The sequence below is a fragment of the Lepidochelys kempii genome, chromosome 9 (genome assembly GCF_965140265.1).
Source record: "Lepidochelys kempii isolate rLepKem1 chromosome 9, rLepKem1.hap2, whole genome shotgun sequence".
In the NCBI taxonomy this organism is placed as follows: domain Eukaryota; kingdom Metazoa; phylum Chordata; order Testudines; family Cheloniidae; genus Lepidochelys; species Lepidochelys kempii.
The window spans coordinates 83,762,294-83,783,570 of NC_133264.1; the positions used below are offsets into that span (position 1 = coordinate 83,762,294).

Here is a 21,277-nt window from a genome sequence, read left to right on the forward strand (position 1 = left end):
TCCTGTCTGATTCGCTTGCTGTTTTGTTAATGCAAGGAAGTTCAGCATTAAAAATAAACACCACAGAGTCTGTTTTCCTCATGACACCCATTCCTCAGGAGCAGCAATTGCAAGTGCAGACATCTACTCGGTTACCTTGCCATCTGCTGGTTTGATTTAGATCTGCATTCCCTGCACTTTACTGCAGGTTTGCTAAGGTAGCAGTGAGAGCAACACGGCTATGAAATGTTTAAAGTATCTGGAAGTAATTTGGGTACCTGAAAGCTGATTTTCTTAAATAAATGTCCTTTCAAAGCCCTTTAACTGATTAGAAAAACTGCTGTTGAACTGTGAGATGTGATGTGAGCACTACAGCAAAGAAGGCTGATATTGTGTATTGTCCTGCACACTGTTAAATCTAGGAGCTTGCTCTCTCTGTCTATTTTAATTTGAAATAATCTTTCACCAGCACTCTCCAGGCCACCCGACATGAAACCAAAACAATTATTAGATGCAGTGAAGCCTCATTTAGTCTGACATTAATAAAATGAATTATCCACGTTATGGCTAATGCTTAGAGGCTGCAATGACTAAATTAAATTTTCTCCTGTCCTTACTGTGGTCTGCATGTTTTTTCTCAGAAGCACTCCAAACAGAAGTCAGTACAACCTCAGACTGTGACTGTCATCCATGCTGCTTTTGATAGACCTTGAAGGAAAAAAACAACACCCTCCCCCTGAAATCTGTCCGGTAATGACTCATTCTCTACCACCTATCTGATTGTCTTTGCTTTACACTTGAACCTTTGTCACTTGGGAACTGTCTATTCCTTGTCATTGTCTTAAGAAGAGCTAAGTAATAAGGATAAATGCAAAGTTTACTACTGTATTGCCAACTCCAAGCCCTCAAAAATCGTATGTCAGCCCTCCAAAAACCATGAGATTGACTTAAAAATAACAAGACTTTACAATGATTAATTTTATTGGGGTTCTTTTAACTTGTAATTTGGTTTTTAAGCCTTTGGGATTCATTTTTTGAAGCTTTTTTCCATGCGGATTTAGAAATGTAGTGTTTTTAAAATGAAAGATGAGAGTCTCAAGTAATCACAAGACTCCTGGATCTGGGACTTCAAGGAAAACATAGCATAATATCAGGTTTCAGAGTAGCAGCTGTGTTAGTCTGTATCCACAAAAAGAAAAGGAGGACTTGTGGTGTCTTAAAGACTAATAAATAAATTTGTTAGTCTCTAAGGTGCCACAAGTACTTCTTTTCTTATAATATGAAACTCAAGATAAACTCCTGAGAGTTTGTTTCTCTCTGTCCACCAAGGATAAAAAGAGGTTTTGTATCTGACCACAAAATTAATTCAGTGGAATCCAATCTCTTTATTTCATTTGTTCCAAAGGGCTGTCAGCTCTGTTTTTCTAGGTACTTATATGTAGAACTGGTCAGAAAATGAACATCCCTTACAGCATTTAGTGTCCTTTGGGGGTGGTGGGGGGGGGGGAAGAATCATGTTGACTAGAGACAAGACTTCAAAAAGGATTTCTTTTTCTTTTCTTTTTTTTCTCCAAAAAGGGGTTTTAAGAAAAATTCCATTTCTGGAGAACCTAAATGGAGTTTTTTGGCTTCCTGGCTGTCCTCCTGGAAGGTTCTTGTCAATTGTATTTGAAATTCGCAAACACCTTCTAGTGTGGCTGTGGGAGAGACAGAGAGCCTTGGCTACTCAGCCTCTCTTGGCAGCTCTGGTTGCATGGCAGACAGCTTGGATGCTCTGCTTCCTTCCCAGCCCAGGCTCTCTTCCTGTCTGTCCTGCAGAGCTGGGGAGGGGAGGCAGGAAAGCAGAGTAACAAGAGCCTGCCAGGAGGCTCTCATGGAAAATTTCACTGTTGCGGAGTGAACATCATTCCATTGAAAAATTTTCAACCAACCCTACTTCTGTACCCCTCATTACCATAGGGTCCGAGACCTGTCCAAGTGCATAAAGCGAACAACAGTAAACAAAACTCTCTCACCTTTCCCCACGTGCAGACGTAGTTAGGAAGGCAGCAGGCTTTCCCCTCTTTTTCTTGCCCTCAGCCCTCTCTGTATTTGAAGAGGCCATGAAAAATCTACTATGGGGAAAACATTCAGAGAAATAAATTCAGAATGCACTGAGGATGATAGAGCGGATCAAAACAGGGGGCCATTCAGGAGAAATGCATACCCTGCAGAGTAAACAATTTCGAAATCTGAACTTTTTGACCGTCTGTAGAGGCCCATGGCCATTCTTATCTCCTGCAGGGGTGAGTTCTATATTATAGGAAGACAGACCCAAACTGGATGGCTCTTCTGTGTTCAGGAGTTCACAATCTGATTGGCTCTTCATGATGAGAAGATTTTGAACGTACTAATTATCCAACACATGGGCCAGAAGGAAATAGCTTTCTCAGGAAAGCTCTGTTTCCCCCATTCACAAGCTCCAGCTGCTGGTTGATGATTTCATGGTTTCATGGAACATAACTACCAGTGGAAGTCATAGTCTAGGGGTGACCTCTCAGATACCTAGTGCCAGTCCCATTGGGAGTTTTGAATATCCAGACAGTGGCACTGGATTCTGTATTAAGAGGGGCAGCGGTGCAGACAACAGAGCACCAGCTTGATGTATTCACAGTGGCCTGTGTTGTTTAGCAAGCAGGCTGTAGAGTTTTGTACTAGAGGAAGATTCCTCAGCCTGTTTGGCTTCATTCCCAGATGTAATACGTTGCAATCATTGAGCCTGGAGGTCATAAAAGCCTGGATCACTGTGGTGAGATGTGTATCTGATAGGATGGGGCTCAGTCTTCTGCCTAGCCATAAATGGTAATGGGTGTTTTCCATTGCTGTAGCTTTTTGGCCATCTGGTCAATGGACTTTGCCAATAAACAATTGTAAACCTGAGTTGGATGTTCCAGAGTCCAAGCCCTTCTGTTGTACTCGCTTTAACTCCCCCTGTTCCTACAATAGTCTGAACTGGAAAAGGGCTCTGAATTAGCTTGGCAGGTTACTGCGGAACTATTAAGGGAGCAGAAAATCCAACCCCACCAGTTCAACATGGGTCTCTCTGCAGTGGTGCAGAGCTCTAACAGGTAGGCAAACAGTCTGACCCCTTAAAATGTAAGCAGGTGAATATATTAATATGTTCAAAATCTTCTCCGCATGAAGAGTAAATCAGAGCGTAATCTCCTAAAGGCAGGAGAGCTTTCCAGCTTGGACCTTTGATTTGCAATGTCCTAATTTGCCGAGAGGTCCTCCCAGTTGCATACATTAGTACATAAACTCTAAATTCACAATTCAGCCAGGTTTCAGAGTGGCAGTCGTGTTAGTCTGTATTCGCAAAAGAAAAGGAGTACTCGTGGCACCTTAGAGATTAACAAATTTATTTGAGCATAAGCTTTCGCTCACGAAAGCTTATGCTCAAATAAATGTGTTAGTCTCTAAGGTGCCACAAGTACTCCTTTTCTTTTACAATTCAGGCAAGAAATCAAAGAGCAAAAAGAGGGGTTGGAATATTTAGGGCTGCACTTAGGAGTCCTTCCACTCAGTTTTGCACATTCTTAAGGTGAAAAACTAACAGACACTCTACTAGCCAGATGTCTTAAGGTATGAACATATGTAATGCATTTAATCAAGCCTCCACACCCTGCCCCGCACCACGTTTGTCAGCTTGTAGTATTTGGGACTGGACAGCATCAGAGCCTTTTTTCCTTGCCAGATAACTGGAAGATGTTAGATACTGAAAACCCACTCTGTAATTTCCTGATCACAGGAAAGGGTCATGGAGATGGAATTATCACCTTGCTCCGTAAGAGAGAGAGAGCAAGCATTTATTGCATTTGGGCTGCAGAAAAAGTTGGGGAGTGTGAGAATTCCACTTATATACCTCTCTCTGTAGTCAAAGACTAATATCACTGGCAGCCAGTGTTTTAAAGCTGTCAGCCAGTATGGTATATTGCCTGCCTTGTCCATAGCCCTCCAGCCTTTCCATATCAATGCCCAGCAAAGGCTCTTTACAGCCATAGAAATCTAGCACAATCCTCTGGGGAAAAAAACAAGAAACAGTAAGGCGAGTCCAAGAGATGGAAAGACTTCAATGGAGTTACTTTGGGTTGACATCACTGTGAGTGTTCTCAGACGTTAGCTTGACATTCATGTATTGCCTGGGACAGAGCATGAGATTTCTGTTGTATGTTTGTTTTCCTTATTCTTAATTCTTGTTCTAATTCCTTGTCCATCTGAAAGTCTGCACATGAAATAGGGAGATAAATGCTCAGGCCAAATTGGAGATCAGGCTGCTTAGCAGTTCTGAAATTCAAGCCACTTATTTCAGTGCTAAATATAGTGTTAGGTCCCTAATTTAAGCACCCACATCTGAAAGTTTTGGCTCCCCTTTTTGTGTCCAAGAAAAATGGCTCAGCACATTGCATTCCAATTCATTGTAAGCTGGGGAGAACACAAGAATCACGAACATTGACATCAGGGATCTCAAAGGAACTTGTTTTACTTCCAGCAGCAAGGGACAGAGCAACTTTATGAATCTAGCTAAAATGCTCCCAGGACCAACAGAGCGGGATTCCAAAGTGAGGTATATTTAATTGAAACCAATCGAGGAAGCCTGACTCGTGTAATCTCACTTGGTCAGAGATGTCCAGAAAATTAGGATGAGTCAGGAGTCTGAAAGGGTAAAAAAAGAAAACCGTGCGCTTGCTGAGTACTTGATTTCTCTTCTCTCCAATATTTTTCTGCCCTGACTGTTAGCCACACAGAGTCTATCTGAGATCTCAACAAGTGTACCAGCAACTGTAAGTGTTGGTAAACTCTGTATCTCTTGTAACCAAATGTTATGCCGTAGTAACAAAACATTTAGGAATGTGTTGTTTCCTGAATAAAAATCCAGCTTTGTTTCCGGTACCCTCAGTTGTACTGGCCTTTCATAGAGCATAAATGAATGCATTGACTCTGATTTGCCTCTCACTTATAATGGTGTGAATCAGGAACAATCCCACTGAAGTAAATGGAGATAGTCCTGTTTTACACCAGCATGAGAGGAGAATCAAGCCCTATATTCCTCTTTGATTGCAGTTCCTCAGGGAGTTCATTGTGGATGCCCCTTGAAGGCACATCTGTGAAGTGTCCCCACAGGTGTTTGTTTCTCATTCAACTGCTCAGCTAGGACAATGTATCATTGCAGATCCAGTTCCAAAAGGATCTCCTTGTTTTAAGTTCATGACCTGTCAGGAAGTTTGCATTGCTGTAGTGACATTTTGGACATCCAGTAGTTTTCTGGCTGCATCGTAAGAGTGACAGCAGATTGGACATGATGGGGAAATGGATCTTTGCAATAAATAAAATGCATGGTTGGTGGCCTGCCATTTGTGGATCACCGTACTGTACTGAGTGACTCCATTTTCTGCTTTGTAAAGCCCCGCTCCAGGTGAAGGACAATACTAGAAAAGATACACAGGACAAGGCAACTTTTAAGAGAAAGGTGTTTGAACAGTATATTATAAATGAGGACACTGATTGATTCTGGGAGTAAGGGGACATTAAAAGATACTGTGAAAATGGCAAAAAGTTTGGGCGAGCCCAGAATGAAGTTTGAGGGAGGAAATGCAGCCTATGGGGTCATCGGATATGTCTCTTTCACCCCCCACCACACGCACTGAATGGTAAACTGCTGGTAAGGACAAACCTACACAGCAAGCAATTTCTCTTAATCTACTAAGAGACATCCAAGCACAAGTAAGCAGGAGTATAGGGACGTAGGGATTGCCCTACTGGATGAGACCAGTTGTCCACCTAGTCCAGTATCCTGTCTCTGACAATGGTGAGACCTACTGATTCTTAGGAAAGCACAGAAAACCCTGCAATAAGCAGTTATGCCACCGGGGGAAATTTCTTCCTAATCCCCAACAGTCACAATTGCCCTGTGCCTTGGTGCATGGGAGTTCATATCCTTTTAAAACTCTTGTTTATTATTAATTATGGTGAATTAATTATTATAGCTGTGTGCATTTATTTTATGAATCGTATGGGAATAAGATCTATCAGACTCCTCATAAGTGTATTTTATTTATGTATTACACACACCTATCCCATGTTGGCCTGGTTATCAGCATTTTTTTAAATAATGGAACTGTATGGTTTGATCTTAGTGAATTATCACTTTTGAGATAAACTTCATTGCTTTAAGTAGGACAATTCAATACAGGCACTTCTTCAATAGTGCTGTGATGCAGTGTAGCAATCTCTCTATGCTGGTCAGTACTGGAGCTGTACTTTCAGATTCTAATTGGGCCTAATTGGGCCATTAAAGTGGGGGGCCCACTTTGCCGCAGGGGGACCTTTGAATGACATTTTGCCTTACAATGGTACAAGGGCATCTGAAGTTCTCTGGTGTGCATCACCTCTTGAGAAGATCTGCTCTACTGCCAGTGCAGTGGGGTTGGTGGGAACTGGAGGCCAGGACCAGGGCCCTGCCTCTTCCTGACCCAATCTGAGGTAGTGGGAGGGAGCAGTCGCTGTACTAAGGAGAGCATTGTGACCCCAGTTGTGTCTGGAGATACAAATGGGGAGAAGATCCCTTGTGCTCTTCCACCACTTGCAGATCCATGCAAGGTCCAGGCACAATCTGATCAGCTTTAAAAGTAAAATTTTATTACACTAGTCATTGATTCTCTGCTTCACCACAGGATGGCACCATTGCCTTCTTAGAGATGCATAGCACAGAAAGGAATAGCACATAGACATGGCATTCATGAGAGTTGTAAAATAAAAGCATTTACTCCACAGCCTCACCATCAGCCATCACTTGTGCATTCTGCACATTTTTCCATCCATTTGAAATTCAACGAAGAATCATGCTACTTGTATGCTTCATTTGTTCCAGGCAGCCCCTGGCCCACATGCTTTCCTGGGTCATTTCCTGAAAGCCAGAGAGGTAGGCATCTGCTAAAGAGGTCAAGAAGATCATTTCTTATTGTTATGCGACATTGTATGATAGGGATGCAAGAGTCATTGAGATACATGATCCTAATCTATGCCACTATCATTCCATGATTATGAAACACACTACCAACAACACAGCACACCCCTCTGTGTACCTCTTTTCCTGCCATGACTCAGATGTGGGAAATGATACAGGAAAGGAGAGAGGAAACATGGTTTCCCAAATTGAGAGACACCATAAAACTAGGTGATTTAAAATGATGATGCCTTTAGGGTAATAATATTTTTGTATGGAGAGATAACAGCAGGATTGTGTGGTTCTCAAATGAGGGCTGCCCTTCATAACAATTGGTTGAAGATGTGTTTCATAATCAAAGATCCCCAAATTCCACCCAAAGAACAAGAGGGTTTGAGCAATCTCTAATTGTGAGGTATGGTCTCATTTTGGTTTATAACATCACCAGACATCAAAGACTGACCACAATGTTCACAGCAAGGAGTATGCTTTGGTGACATACAAGAAAAAGCGATGCCACTTAAAATGTGGTGTGGGCTTTAAATTCACATCAGATAGAAAATATTCGGAAAGAATGTTATATACATGTATTTCTTTTTTGATTAATAATTATACGGAATACACTGAAAAACTGAGAGGCTGTGTTTTCACTTAATAAGTGAAAGAGTAATCTAAGCCAACTAACTGTTGGGTTTTCTAGTTGAAAACAGAATGAAATAATGATTCAGTGGAGCAGTCCATCATTAACCTACCTCAGTCTATCTGATGTTAAGGGAAAGCAAACAAACTGACCCAAACTTTTCTGCGGCTTGTTTGCAAAGTTCATGAAAATCAAACTCATGCTCTGACCCTTGAAATAAATAAAATACAGGGCACTGTTTTCAATTAAGGTTTAGTTAGTATTTCTGAAAATGTCCTGTTTCCACACTCGTGGCTTTGGGGCTGGAGTTGGGTGAATAAATCCCTCCAGTCAATCTTTCCCCTGAGTGGAATTCAAGGATTCATTAGAAACAAGCAAAAGGAAAAGTAAGCACTGTCTGTAACACATATGTGGACAAAGAAATGGGAGACCAAGAGTTTATTTAGACACATATCTAATAACATGCAATAAGGAGGCAAGATGAAGCATGGTTTTGATCACAAGAGACTGGACAAGATTCTGATCTATACCAGTATTATGTCATTACAACAGCATTAAGTTCAGCTAACTTACTCCTGATTTAGATCAACAGGCTCTGCACTACCGGGGAGGCAAAGGGGACATTTGCCACCCTAAACGATCTTCAAGGGCCTCACATTATAGTCAGAAAGGCAAAAATATATACTAAGTTATCCAATGTAAAGCAGTAGAACAGCAGCAGATTGGAGAGTATTAGTCCTTCATATCAATTATAAGTCAGAAGATACTGACACGGAAGCTAAATTTTTCTTTTTGAAACTCTTAAAAACTGACTAACTGAAAGGTCTCAAAATGTAATTGTAAACAGGGAATCCACATCAAGTGGGTGTCTTTCCAATAAGGGTGCTGCATGGATTAGTTTTTGTCCCTACACTATTTAACATTTTTATCAGTGACCTGGAAGAAAACATAAAATCATTATTGATAAAATTTGCAGATGACACAAAAATTGGGGGTATAATAAAAAAATAAGAGGACAGGTCTGATACAGAGTAATCTGGATCACTTGGTAAGCTGAGTGTGGGCAAACAATATGCATTTTAATACAGCTAAATGTAAATATATACATCTAGGAATAAAGACTGTAGGCCACACATACAGGATGAGGGACATTATCTTGGGAAGCAGAGACTCTGAGAAAGGTTTGGGGGTCGAGGTGGATAAGCAGCTGATCAAGTAGGAGCAGAGAGGTTATTTTACATCTGTATTTGGTTCCCTGCAACTGCTGCTGGTGTACTGCATCTAATTCTAGTGTTCACAATTCAAGAAGGATGTCGATAAATTGGAAACGGTTCAAAGAAGATCAATGAGAATGATGAAAGGATTAGAAAACATCCTTTGTAGTGATAGACTTAAGGAGTTTAATTTATTTAGCTTAACGAAGAGAAGGTTAAAGGCTGACTTGATCACAATTTATTACCATATACACAGGAACAAATATTTGATAATGAGTTCTTTAATCTAGCAGACAAAGGTGTAACACAATCCTGAATCTATGAAAATCTGAGATTTTCCAGGAGTCTAACTAGCTCCCAGACTCCTGGAAAGTTGTTTGTTTTTTAAATAGCAACACCCAGGGGCCCCAAAATACCCATTCATCTCCCCCACAATAATCAGAGTCTAGAACTGACTCTGAATATCAGTTAAGCAGCTAGCTTTTCCCCTAGGTTCAGTAGGAATGGAGAATCAGGCCCATTAATTGAATGGGATATATGCACATGCTTAACCCTAACAGCTAATCTACCTCATACTCATTTTCTGCAGAGATGATTTTGAGGCACAAAGCCTGGGTTCAGATTTGAACTCCCCTAGGATCTGTGGGTGTTTGCATTCCGGTTTTAGGCTCACTAGAGAGACAGGGACCGGCAGTGAAGTTCTGATCCACTTCCTGATCCAAAACATCTCAGAATTCAGAGGCATTGGCACAGCTATTTTGGCGTGTGCACATTCCTACTATCCTGGGTAATTACATTTTTGGTTTGCAAATTTTTCCATTTGGGTTTATTTTATGAGGAGGAAGAAAAAATGAGCAGGCAACAGAATTATTAATTTTTGCACATGGAGAATTTCACAAATGTAATCCAGATATTCTAAATGAGAAGAGTTATAGCATTGAGGTAATCACCCTGGAGCTTACTGCATCACCCCACGGATCTTTTAGCTCAGGAAACATCCAGGCCATCTGTCAAGCTCTTCTCCCCACTCAGAAGTTTGACGATAAGCCAGGTTTCCAGTTGACTGCAGATGTTCTAAAAAGGGATGTCATTTTTGCCAAAAAGGTTAACAAATAGGCTCCCATGAAGAATTCGTTCTCTCCCTGCTTGAGAAGATGTCTCTCTCCTTCGAGTCAAAGGTAGGTGTCTTAATGAAGCAAGAGGACCCCCTGCCATAGGCTTCACTGTTGATTTCACTCTGCAGACTAGGAGAGGAGCTTCTGCCTCAAGCCATCTCTCACCTCTTGAAAATACCACATGCATTAAAAAAATAGAGGGGAAAACATGAGTTCTAAGAAGATCAGATGACAGTTTATCAGAGATTTAAATCAATTGTTGTAGATGTAATAGAAAAACAGCTGTCTTCAGCAACAGCTTAGTGTGCAGTTCTGCTCAGGAATCCTAGGGAAGGCTGTGGACCTTCATCAGCCCTTCCGTTCTCCTCTCCACTCCTGTGGGAGGATGGACAAATGGATCTCAGCAAGAAAATAGATTAGAGCAATCAATGCTTCAACACCAGGGCAAGCCAGTCACCACATGCTCTGACTGGGTTACCGGCTGCCCATTCAGCAGTCTTGAATGCTGGTCTACAGGGCATTTAGGCAGCTGCATGTTCTGACCAGCCACCCAGTGACTTGTGAACAGTTGCTGGAACTCAAAGCTCAACAACAGCAGAGGACTCCAGTCCTGGGACCTGATTGGTTCCCTGTTTCTATTTAAACCAAGCAGAGGCACCGAAAGTTGTCCAATCTACTGGATTTGTCCCTGCATAGGACTGCCTTTCCTGTGCTACCTGCTCCTGCTGCCTGACACTGACCTCCCAGTATCCTGTCCTAGCTTACCTCTTGACCCCGATTCCCAGTGTACCCTCTGGCCAGTCTCAGATTCTGGTATCCAGATCTGGCTTGACTCCTGCTCTGACCACATTCCAGTTGTGACAATTACAAGAGCCCCACAAGTAACCTGTCATCAGCAACCAGGGAGGTCTCCTCACACCATGAGAGGATGGGCTTTTGCTGGCTCCTTTCAGGAGGTGACCATACTGACAAGGGACTTGGGCTTCCAAAGACGTGGGGTTATTCTACGAGAGAGTGAGGGTCACAGGTCATTGGAGCCATGTATAAAGGTAGGGGTATGGCTGAAGCAGAACCCTTTAGCTTCTGCAAGTCTACTGGGCCAATGAATGTGCTGCACATGGATTCCCTAAACACTGTTCTTACCCCAGTAACACCTAATGCCATGGAAATCTCTCCAACAGTGCTGGTTCATGTGAGACGCTCGTGTGCTTGTGTGATACACTGCTCACACAATAATATTTCCCCCCAGGGCTTCCCTGTGTTCAGATCATGGGGATTCCATGTGGAAAGAGCCACAGACACCAGTTTCTCTCCTTCTTCAAACTTGAGAATTTGATAAGTAAAGAAGCCTGTCGGCCATAATCGATGCCTGTTAATCCTCGTTGACTTCTTCAGACCCTTCCCTAAGAAAAAGAGTGGAAAGCCTAAAAGAAATATTTTTAAAAGGTGCTTTCCTCCTCTGTGAAGAGGAGTGAGAAGAGGTGTCCTTGTCCTCAGCCTCCTCCTGTATGAATCTGGTTTGAACGCTAGGAAGGGGATGGTTACTAAGGATGCAAACAATCCCTCTTCTACATGCAAATCTCAAGTCCCAACCATGCTCCTATTAGTTTATTCCTGCTACATTATTTCACAATATTTATTTGGAAGCAACAAACAAACACATCTATTTCCAGCATTTTGTTGGTTCAGCAAAGTTTTTGCAGAATGGAAACCAGGTGCCTTTGGGCCAGTTTAATGCAGGATTTGGCTCTTGCAGAACTAACCTGGTTTCTGGACAAAGGCAACCCTGCTTATTGTTTGTACCAGTGAATGGCTGAGCAAAGATGTCTCTCTGGCTTTGTGGTTCTGGTATTGCTTAGCATTTATTCTCTCTGCAATTTGCTTAGAAGACTTTATTTTTCTAGATGAAGAGATTGCAGATGGGCAAGCTGCAAATGTCAATTCATCATTAAACATCCATGGTCTGTAAATGTGCTCATGTGTTTTAATTTGCACGAGATATTTTGAGCAGATAAAGGGTGAAATTTTCGAAAAGGAGAGAGATTTTTTTCCTTTTAATTTGAATGACTAAACAGTATTTTTATTTATTATATTTATCGACTTTGAATTTTAATGCTGAGGTTGAGTGATACTTACCAGCTCCCCCTTATTCACAGATAAATGATGTGTGAGGAGATAATAGAACAATGGGATACAGAATCGCTGGTTTTCTACAGTCCTGATACAGAAATCCAGGCACTTAGCACAATTCATTGTAAAGTTCAAGGGCAAATAAAGAATAAAATAAAGTCCCTTCCATATGGTAAAACGTGCACACAAAAGCCCTATTTCCAGCTCCCCAAGTCCGCTCTTTGCTTGCTTACAGAATGCAAAAGCCTTTTCGATCAGCCTCGATTTCTCAGCTGTTACTGCTGGTAAAAGGAGGTGGCCAAGCTGAATTACAATTATTCTTACTATGTAGCTGACAGCCCGGTGCCTCTGCACAACAGCTGAGCTCAGCCAGAATCTGCACTTCAACTACTGATTACTCATCTCCTGCCAACAGACAGGATTCCTCAGGGCCTTACTGCTGTCCTGGGAGTTTCTGGCACCCATATTCTCAGTCTAGAGGCCAGAGGATATGTATTGGCTGAGACTCACAAGTCATGGCATGGTCAGACTTCATTGCAAGTGATGTTCTCAATAAAGAGTGTGCATTCGATCATATATATGATTACCCGGCATTATTACTAATAAAAGACATGGGCCTGAGATTAACATCATACATATGCAATGTGTGTGTGAGAGAGAGACAGAAGTAAACACACACGTCTATAGTATGTGCCTGGAGAGTATATTTAGTAGGCTAGACTACAGAGGCTATGTGATGTATTGGAATGAGCACTGAAACCAGTAGTGCCCAAGCTCTGATCCCTGCCCTGCTGCTGACTTTCTATGTAGCCTTAAAGAAGTGTTTAAATCTCCCTGTATCTCTGTTTCCTCATCTGTAAAATAGGATGATGATGATCCTTTTTGCCCACTTCAGAAGGGTGCTCTCAGGCTTAAATAATTAATGGGTAAGGCCCTACTTGAAATGGGGGATGGTTGTCAAAAAATTGCGGCTGCGTTGCAGAGAAGCCATGGAAAATTGCGGAAAAGCAGGAGTGGACCTTGTTATTTGCGGTAATAAAGTCCATTATTCCTTTGTTGTTATTTCCTGTTGTCAGCCACCTGGGGTTGAGAGCAGGAACACGGGGCTCACAGCTGCAGAAATTGTGGATTCCACAATATTAGGCTTCTCTGCGGTTTTGACAGTGGGAGCACACCGTGCATGGGGCTGAGAGCAGGTGCACCGGCCACCTGGGGCTGGCAGCAGGGGCTCCAGGCTGTCAGCAGCTGCCCTGAGGTGTCAGTGTGGGCTCCTGCTCTCAGCCCCATGGTGGTCGGGGCACCTGCTCTCAGTCCCGTGCACAGTGGGGTTCCCACTGCCAAAACTGCGAGAAGCCTAATATTGTGGAATCCACAATTTCTGCAGTACCTCAAGTTAAGTTGGGCCTTATTAATGGGCCATATTCAAAGATGAATCTGAGTTAGGCTAGGGGGAGTCTAAGACAGTGTAAGTGACCCCTTCTTCCTGCCCCCAATGTGTGTATTACACCTACTTATATGCCCTTAGATTTACAGTAGGTATTTACTCACACCAATTTATTAACATGTAATCTATAAATCCCTTTACGCATCACTTCTGAATTTGGCATGCTGAGTCTAAACTGGTGTAACTCACAGATCAAGGGGCCAGAAGAGTGGAGTGTATCAAGGGAACAACTAACATTAGAACACGGAAAGAATATTTAAGTTAAATATCTTACTGTAAGTTACACCTTCTCCCAGCTGGCCAAATTTATGAGTGCAATTGTATGGTAGGGTTGCTTACGATGATAGGGGGCTTCGCTCAGTAGCCTGGAAGTTCACTCGCAGTTTGTGTCTTATGTTCTTAAAAACGCAGGCTTTGGGATTTCAGCTGGCCACTGGCAGGTGTCAGGAAGGGATTCTTTTCCCCTAATATATTCTGGTGGTTGTTTTTTGCTTCTTTTTGGTTTTTAAATCTCCTTCCTCTGAAGCATCAGGAGTGGCTGCGGCTGGAGATGTGACTCTGGATGGAGAAGGCCCAGGCTCTGATGTGACACTGAGCATTCTCTCTCTCAGCTGCTTGGCTGGATAGTTCTTGCTCATGTGCTCAGGGTCTAACTGATTGCCATTTGTGGGTTTGGGAAGGGATTTTCCTCAGGTCAGATTGGCAGTGACCTTGGGGTTTTCTCACCTTCCTCTGCAGCTTGTGGGTGCGGGTCACTTGCCTGGATTATCTGGTATCTCATTTAAGTATTTCCCTGGCACTGTGGGGGCCTCAAGTACTGGTGCACCTTGGTCCCTCCTATTCTCTTCCTGTGGCTCCAATCGAGTCTCCTGTGGGCGGTAACACTTTGGTCTAATTGTGGTTGTTGGATGTCGTGTGCAGGCGACGGGTGATGGTGGTGGCCTGTGATATACAGGAACTCAGACTAGATGATCTGCCGGTCCCTTCTGCCCTTAAATTCTGACTCATGCAAATTAAAACACACGTAAATTACACCACTCATTCACACATCAGTAAGTGAGTGGCTCATTGACTTTAAGGCCAGAAGGGACCAGCAGGCCACAGAATCTCGCCCACCCTGTATTAGGCCCATAACTTTTGTCTGAATTACTGAAGTCCTCAAATCATGATTTAAAGACTTCAAGTTACAGAGAATTCACCATTTACTCTAGTTCAAATCAGCAAGTGACCTATGCCCTACACTGCAGAGCGAGTCAAAAAAACCCAGATCTCTTCCATTCCGACCTGGGGAAAATTCCTTGCTGACCCCGACTATGGTGATCAGTTGGACCCTGAGCATGTTGGCAAGACCCACCAGCCAGATACCTGTGAGAGAAGTCTCTGTAGTAACTCAGAGATCTCCCCCTCTAGTGTCTCATCTCCAGCCATTGGAGACATTTGCTAATCGCTAATGGCTCAGCCACTGTAGGCAGTCTCATCACGCCATCCTCTCCATACATTTATCAAGCTCAATCTTACTACTACCCTTGGAAGGCTGTTCCTGAACTTCACTCCTCTGATGGTTAGAAACCTTTGTCTAATTTCAGGCCTAATCTTATTGATGGCCATCTTATATCCGTTTGTTCTTGTGCCAACATTGGCCCTTAACTTAAATAACTCCTCTTCCTCCCTGGTAATTATCCCTCTGATATATTTATAGAGAGCAATCATATCTCCGCTCAGCCTTCGTTTGGTTAGGCTAGATAAGCCAGGCTCCTTAAGTCTCCTTTTGTAAGGTAGGTTCTCCATTTTGCCAATCATCCTAGTAGCCCTTAGGGAATCTAGTAAGAGTTAAATTTTACACCACCATACACATCACTTCTGGACCCGACCCACGTTTGTAAAGGATTTTATAAGTGTTTATAATAGGGTGACACATTTTTGGCGCCTGCATAAGGATGCAGGTTTCTTTTATTGAGTCAGCCTGATGTCAGGAGTTTGAACCCTGCAAAGAAATGCAAAAGTATTCTTAGTCTAAGATTATATCAGGTGGGTCTAGTTTCCCACAATTTAGAAATATAAAAGGGGTAAGAGCCATCTGGAGGCAGAAGGAATTAGGGGTAATAACAAAGTAGATCTGCTGGGAAACCCGAAAAACAGCCAAGCTATTTCTGTTAACAATAAAGGCAATGCTCAGAAAGGGGCTACATTGGACCTTATCCAGTGTATATATTCTGGAGCCAGGTGGGAGTTCCACCTACTTACAATGCTAGGAATTGTTAGTGCTTGGACAAAATTTGATCTAAGTGCTATGAATGCTAATTCTCATAGCATACCTGAGAAGCAGGTACTTTTTATCATCTGCATTTTTTACAGATGGGGAAACGGAGAGACAGTTCTGCCTTTTGTTTCAGGTGTGGTGTCAGAGCTCAAAAACAACAAATAATAAGTCTTTCACCAAAGCCAGAGAAGGCATCATTTTCAGAGTTGGAATTAACACTCAAGCAGCTGGCTCACAGTTCTGATATCTGCCAACTTAGTCACACATCCTCCTCTCTTGATTGGCGATAGGAAAGCTGGGCTTGTGGTTAAGGTACTGGAGTGGGACTGAGGAGATCTAACTGTAGTTTCTGGCTGTGTGACCTTGATCAAATCACTTAATCTCAGTTCTCCATAACATGTGTATTTTCCTTCCTTACTCTTATATTTGTCTGTCTTGTGTATGTAGATTATAAACACTTTGGCGCAGGGACCTTTTCCTTACTATATATGTTTGAACAGAGCCTAGCACAATGGATCCTCAGTCTAGTGTAATACCCCTACTAAGAATACTAACAAAGGACATGAGTCTGAACCTCAAAATTTAGAACAGAAGCCAATTTTGGAAGACCCTCAAAGTACAGGAGGGCTTAGATTGAAGGTTTTGGTTCAAGCCCATCTCTACTGCTGACATATAGAAACTGTGATAGAAGCACACCATGCAACAATGGTTAAAGTCATAGACTATATGCTGGCATGCTGTAACATACCATTATTTGTCTGGAGTAGTAAATGGGGCCTTTGGGTTTTGTTGAGGTTTTAGCAATGAGCTGGATAAACTGAAGGACATGCCAATATGTCATTTTCATTTGAAAGCTCTTGATTTCTGTCCTGTAGAAGATATTTGCCTGGAATAATTAATGTGACTGATACAGCAACCTTTGTTGGACTCTTTGTGATTACATGGATATAAGGATGTGTATTTACTGGAGACATATCTCTTGTAACAATAAATGCATTTCTGTATTAGCCCATTGTCATGATCTCTTAGCTATAAGAAAGGTTGTTCAGGCCTCTTCATACAGAATGCATTATCAGTGTTACAAAATGGTGACTGATGGTACTTAGCTGGGGAAGCATCTTGCATTTCCAGCCTGAGTGTGACATGATCCCTTCTGATGGCTTTGATGGGATTTTCCTTTCCTGTATTTAATATTTCTTTGGGAAAGAATCCTTTAAATCCATCTTACATTCTGCAGGAGTTTTGTGAGTGTCTGGGAATCATGTAATCAGTTGGTAATTTCAAATTATGCTTTACTTTAGGAGAGGCTTTTCTATTCATGGAACTCAAAGAGCTTTCTAAACACTGCACAGTACAGTCAATAGGCAACGTCATCGGAGGAACACCTGGCTGTCCTGGAAAGTGGATGTTCTGGAAACCCATCCAGTATGACCTGGATTGATCACATGCAGTTGGGTCAGCTAAAAACATACTGACAATTTCTGGAGGGTTATGTCTGCAGTGATTTTCACAGGATTCAGCAAGCTTTGCAAATCTACCTTTCAGGATTTTGAAGTGAAATGCCGGGTTATTAGCTACCATGGAACTTTGCTTGTGTAACCCAGCTGCTGAGTGTGACAACACTCAGGACCTGGTGCTAGATCTGTCCATTCAATGTGTTTTTTTCACCCTGCAGGGAACTTCTTTTCAGCTGGGAAGGATGGGAAGGATTTGTTAGTTGTGGGGGATTTGTGTCTGCAATAGGGGCAAGGACCAGTGCACAGTTTAGCATGAGAGGCATTCTTCTTGTGGGTTGACGTTTATTTTAATGCTTCACCCACAATTGGCTATGATGATGATCGTGCTTTTAACCAAGACGCTATGGGCTATATTGTCTCCTATGTGGGTTAATCCTGTGAAGGTGACTGGAAACAAAATGAATTTGTGCCCACAGTGTTCTTTCCATTATTTTATCACAGGACAGTGAGGTTTACCTCCTTTCCCACAGCTGCTGTGGGATTTTAGCATATGGATACCATGATCATCCCTCAAGACACAAGTAGATCTCTGGGGAGCTATCAAAGGTCAAGACCATCCGTACAGAAACTTTATCTCTCTGAATCTCCTCCAAGTCATACCTGGCCCTCCCCAGCCTCCGTGGTATAATGATTCCAATTGAGCTGAACTGTTGTGGTTTCTCCTACTTGATGCTGCCCCATCAGAGTATGCAAGAGGAGGTACCCTATATTTATGGTGAACCATGCACCAAAAAGTCTTCCTACCCTCTGTTTTTCCCAATCCACTGATCTCAAGGCTTGAACACTCTCCACAGAGGAGATTTTGCTGGGGTTGGAGGAACGGTGAAGCAATGCTGTGGAAGGAAGGCAGAAAGCCATGTCTCTATAACACCGATGATTAAATAACATTAAGGAGGGCATAGTCCCTATAAAAATAAATCTCAAATGGTATGTTGTAAAAGACTGCCAATTCCAAATCAGTTATTAGCTCAGTGGACTGGGTACAGAACAGCTTAACTTTGTAGCTCTCATAAGAATAGTTCCTTCAGGTGCAATCTGTTCCTTTGAAGAACCATGTTAATGGTTCTTGCTATAGGACCAAGACTTTCAAAAGTGACTAGTGGCCAACTGGAGACAAAATAGAGCCTTTATTCTCATAAACTGCTTAATCCCCATCCTTGGAAAACCACAGGGCTCCAAAACAAAAGAGGCAACCAAAATCACTAGTTACTTTTGAAAGACTTGGCATAGGTGTTTGAAAGCTTTGACAGAAGAGCTCAAGGATGAAATTTTCAAAGAAGGCACAGGGATTTAAAAATAAAATTAATGGAAGATGTATCAAAGCACCATGGCTTGCTTTGAAATATCAACCCCAGGCTTCCTCCTAAAGCAAATTAGCAGTGAAAGTTTTAATTGCACTATCAAAAGTTTGTCTAGAATCCTCATCCAGAGCAGACAGACCTCAGATAATTGTCAGTTTAAATCAGATGCTGATTGTAAAATGTATCACGCTTGGAGGAAGTTCTTTGGAATAGCAAGGATGTGAGGGTGGAGGTGTGCTGGCAGAGCTGAGCGGGGACCTTAGATTGGAATAGCTGGTAGTGTTGTAAATGAGGGAGTTTAGATGCATTGTACTGATGTATTGGGTTTACGTGCCTATGGGGAAGCTTGCACAGCAGCAAATCACAATATGCTTCCCACCTGCTGATCTTTCCCTCACTTTCAAAAGCATCAGAATCACTCCCAACATGCAATAAAGAACTTCACTAGGGACAAAAGCAGCATCTCTAGCCAGATTTAATTACACAGCAGAAAGATCCAATGTTTGCTGCTTTGGGTAAAGATAATTCACCTAATTTAGAATAGGAAATTTAATCTGAGGAGCTAAATTTAACCTTCCTTTTTATCTAAATGAATTTATTGATAGGAAGAAAGCAGATGTATTCCCAGTTTCTCAATCACTTACCCTGTCTGAAGTGATTTAGCTAATGGAGCCACAGGGCTTGATTTCTTTTCTAACATAAGCTGGTATTAATCAGTAGTAATGCCATCCAGGCCAATGGAATTGTACCAGTGTACAACCACTATAAGCAAGATCCAAATCAGGTCTAAAGATACATCAAGGTATTCCTAGAAATGGGTGTCATTCATCTGCCATAGTTGGTTTGCTCAGTGATGTCTCTGGGGCCAGATCCTGATCTCAATTGCACTGGAGTAAATCCAGAATAATTCCATTGAGATCTGTGAGTTTACTCTTGACATCAACATAACTTCAACGTCAACATAAAAGAATTTTGCCCAAGGACTCTTCATCATCACTGACGCTGGCTATGGAGATGTTTTGTTTCTCCAATAGTGGCTGGATGAAAGAAGAACCAATAGACAAAAAGTGCCTAGGTATCCATAGAATCATTTGAGGTACCATGCAGGATGAGTGTTGCTATCATCAGCAAGAGAAATTGTGTCTCTCAGTCAGTGGCAAGTGCCTGGTATCAGGCTGGAGCGAATACTGGTTCTGCTTAATTTTTTAGCATTTTAAAAAGGAAATGTATATTGCATAAAAAGCTTGTAATGGAGTCCCAAGCAGGTGTGTGCATTTTATTGTACTTCATCTTTTCAGTGCAGTGTGTGTGGTTTCTAGGGCTATAAAGTGATTTAAAAAATGAATTGCCATTCATCCAACGATTAATTGCACTGTTAAACAATAATAGAATACCATTTATTTAAATATTTTTGGATGTTTTATACCTTTTCAAATATATTGATTTCAATTACAACAGAATACAAAGAATACAGTGCTCAATTTATATTTATTTTTGATTACAAGTATTTGCATTGTAAAGAAACCAAACAAAATAGTATTTTTCAATTCACCTAATACAAGTACTGGAGTGCAATCTCTTTATCATGAAAGTTGAACTTACAAATGTAGAATTATGTACAAAAACAACTGCATTCAAAAACAAAACAATGTAAAATTTTAGAGCCTGCAAGTCCACTCAGGCCCACTTCAGCCAATCGCTCAGACAAACAGGTTTGGTGACAATTTGTAGGAGATAATGCTGCCCGCTTCTTGTTTACAACGTCACCTGAAAGTGAGAACAGGCGTTCGCATGGCACTGTTGTAGCTGGCACCGTGAATTATTTACATTTGAAATGTGCTAAAAATTCATGTGTCCCTTCATGCTTCAACCACCATACCAAGGGACATGTGTCCATGCTGATGACAGGTTCTGCTTTATAACAATCCAAAGCAGAGCGTACCGACGCATGTTCCTTTCCATCATCTGAGACAGATGCCACCAGCAGAAGGTTGATTTTCTTTTTCGGTGCTTTGGGTTCTGTAGTTTCCGTATCTGAGTGTCGATCTTTTAAGACTTCTGAAAGCATGCTCCACACCTTATCCCTCTCATATTTTGGACAGCACTTCAGATTCTTAAACCTTGGGTCGAGTGCTGTAGCTATTTTTAGAAATCTGACATTGGTAGCGTCTTTGCGTTTTGTCAAATCAGCTGTGACAGTGCTCTTAAAACGAACATGTGCTGGGTCATCATCCGAGACTGCTCGAACATGAAATATATGCAGAATGTGGGTAACACAGACCAGGGGACGTACAATTCTCCACCAAGGAGTTCAGTCCCAAATTTAATTAATGCCTTATTTTTTTAACGAGTATCATCAGCATGGAAGCATGTCATCTGGAATGGTGGCCGAAGAATGAAGGGGCATATGAATGTTTAGCATATCTGGCATATAAATTCCTTGCAACGCGGCTACAAAAGTGCCATGCGAATGCCTGTTCTCACTTTCAGGTGACATTGTAAACAAGATGTGGGCAGCATTATCTCCTACAAATTTTAACCAAACTTGTTTGTCTGAGCGATTGGCTGAAGTAGGACTGAGTGGACTTGTAGGTGCTCAAGTTTTACATTGTTTTATTTTTGAATGCATTTATTTTTTGTACATAATTCTACATTTGTAAGTTCCATACTCATGATAAAGAAATTGCACTACAGC

The 21,277-nt window shown here is 41.9% G+C and overlaps 1 protein-coding gene across 8 annotated transcripts in view; it reads left to right on the plus strand.

The window, feature by feature from the left end:
- The window catches only part of DCX (doublecortin), a 195,676-nt gene that overhangs the window by 56,916 nt on the left and 117,483 nt on the right, over positions 1-21,277 (plus strand). For 5 of the 8 annotated variants that reach the window (XM_073361180.1, XM_073361173.1, XM_073361177.1 and 2 more), the window contains one exon: positions 621-729. The exons of 2 other annotated variants lie outside the window; for them this stretch is intronic. The gene's annotated coding sequence lies outside the window, so the exon portion shown is untranslated. The remainder of the gene's footprint in view (positions 1-620; positions 730-21,277) is intronic. One more of the 8 variants, XM_073361175.1, reaches the window with a different exon arrangement.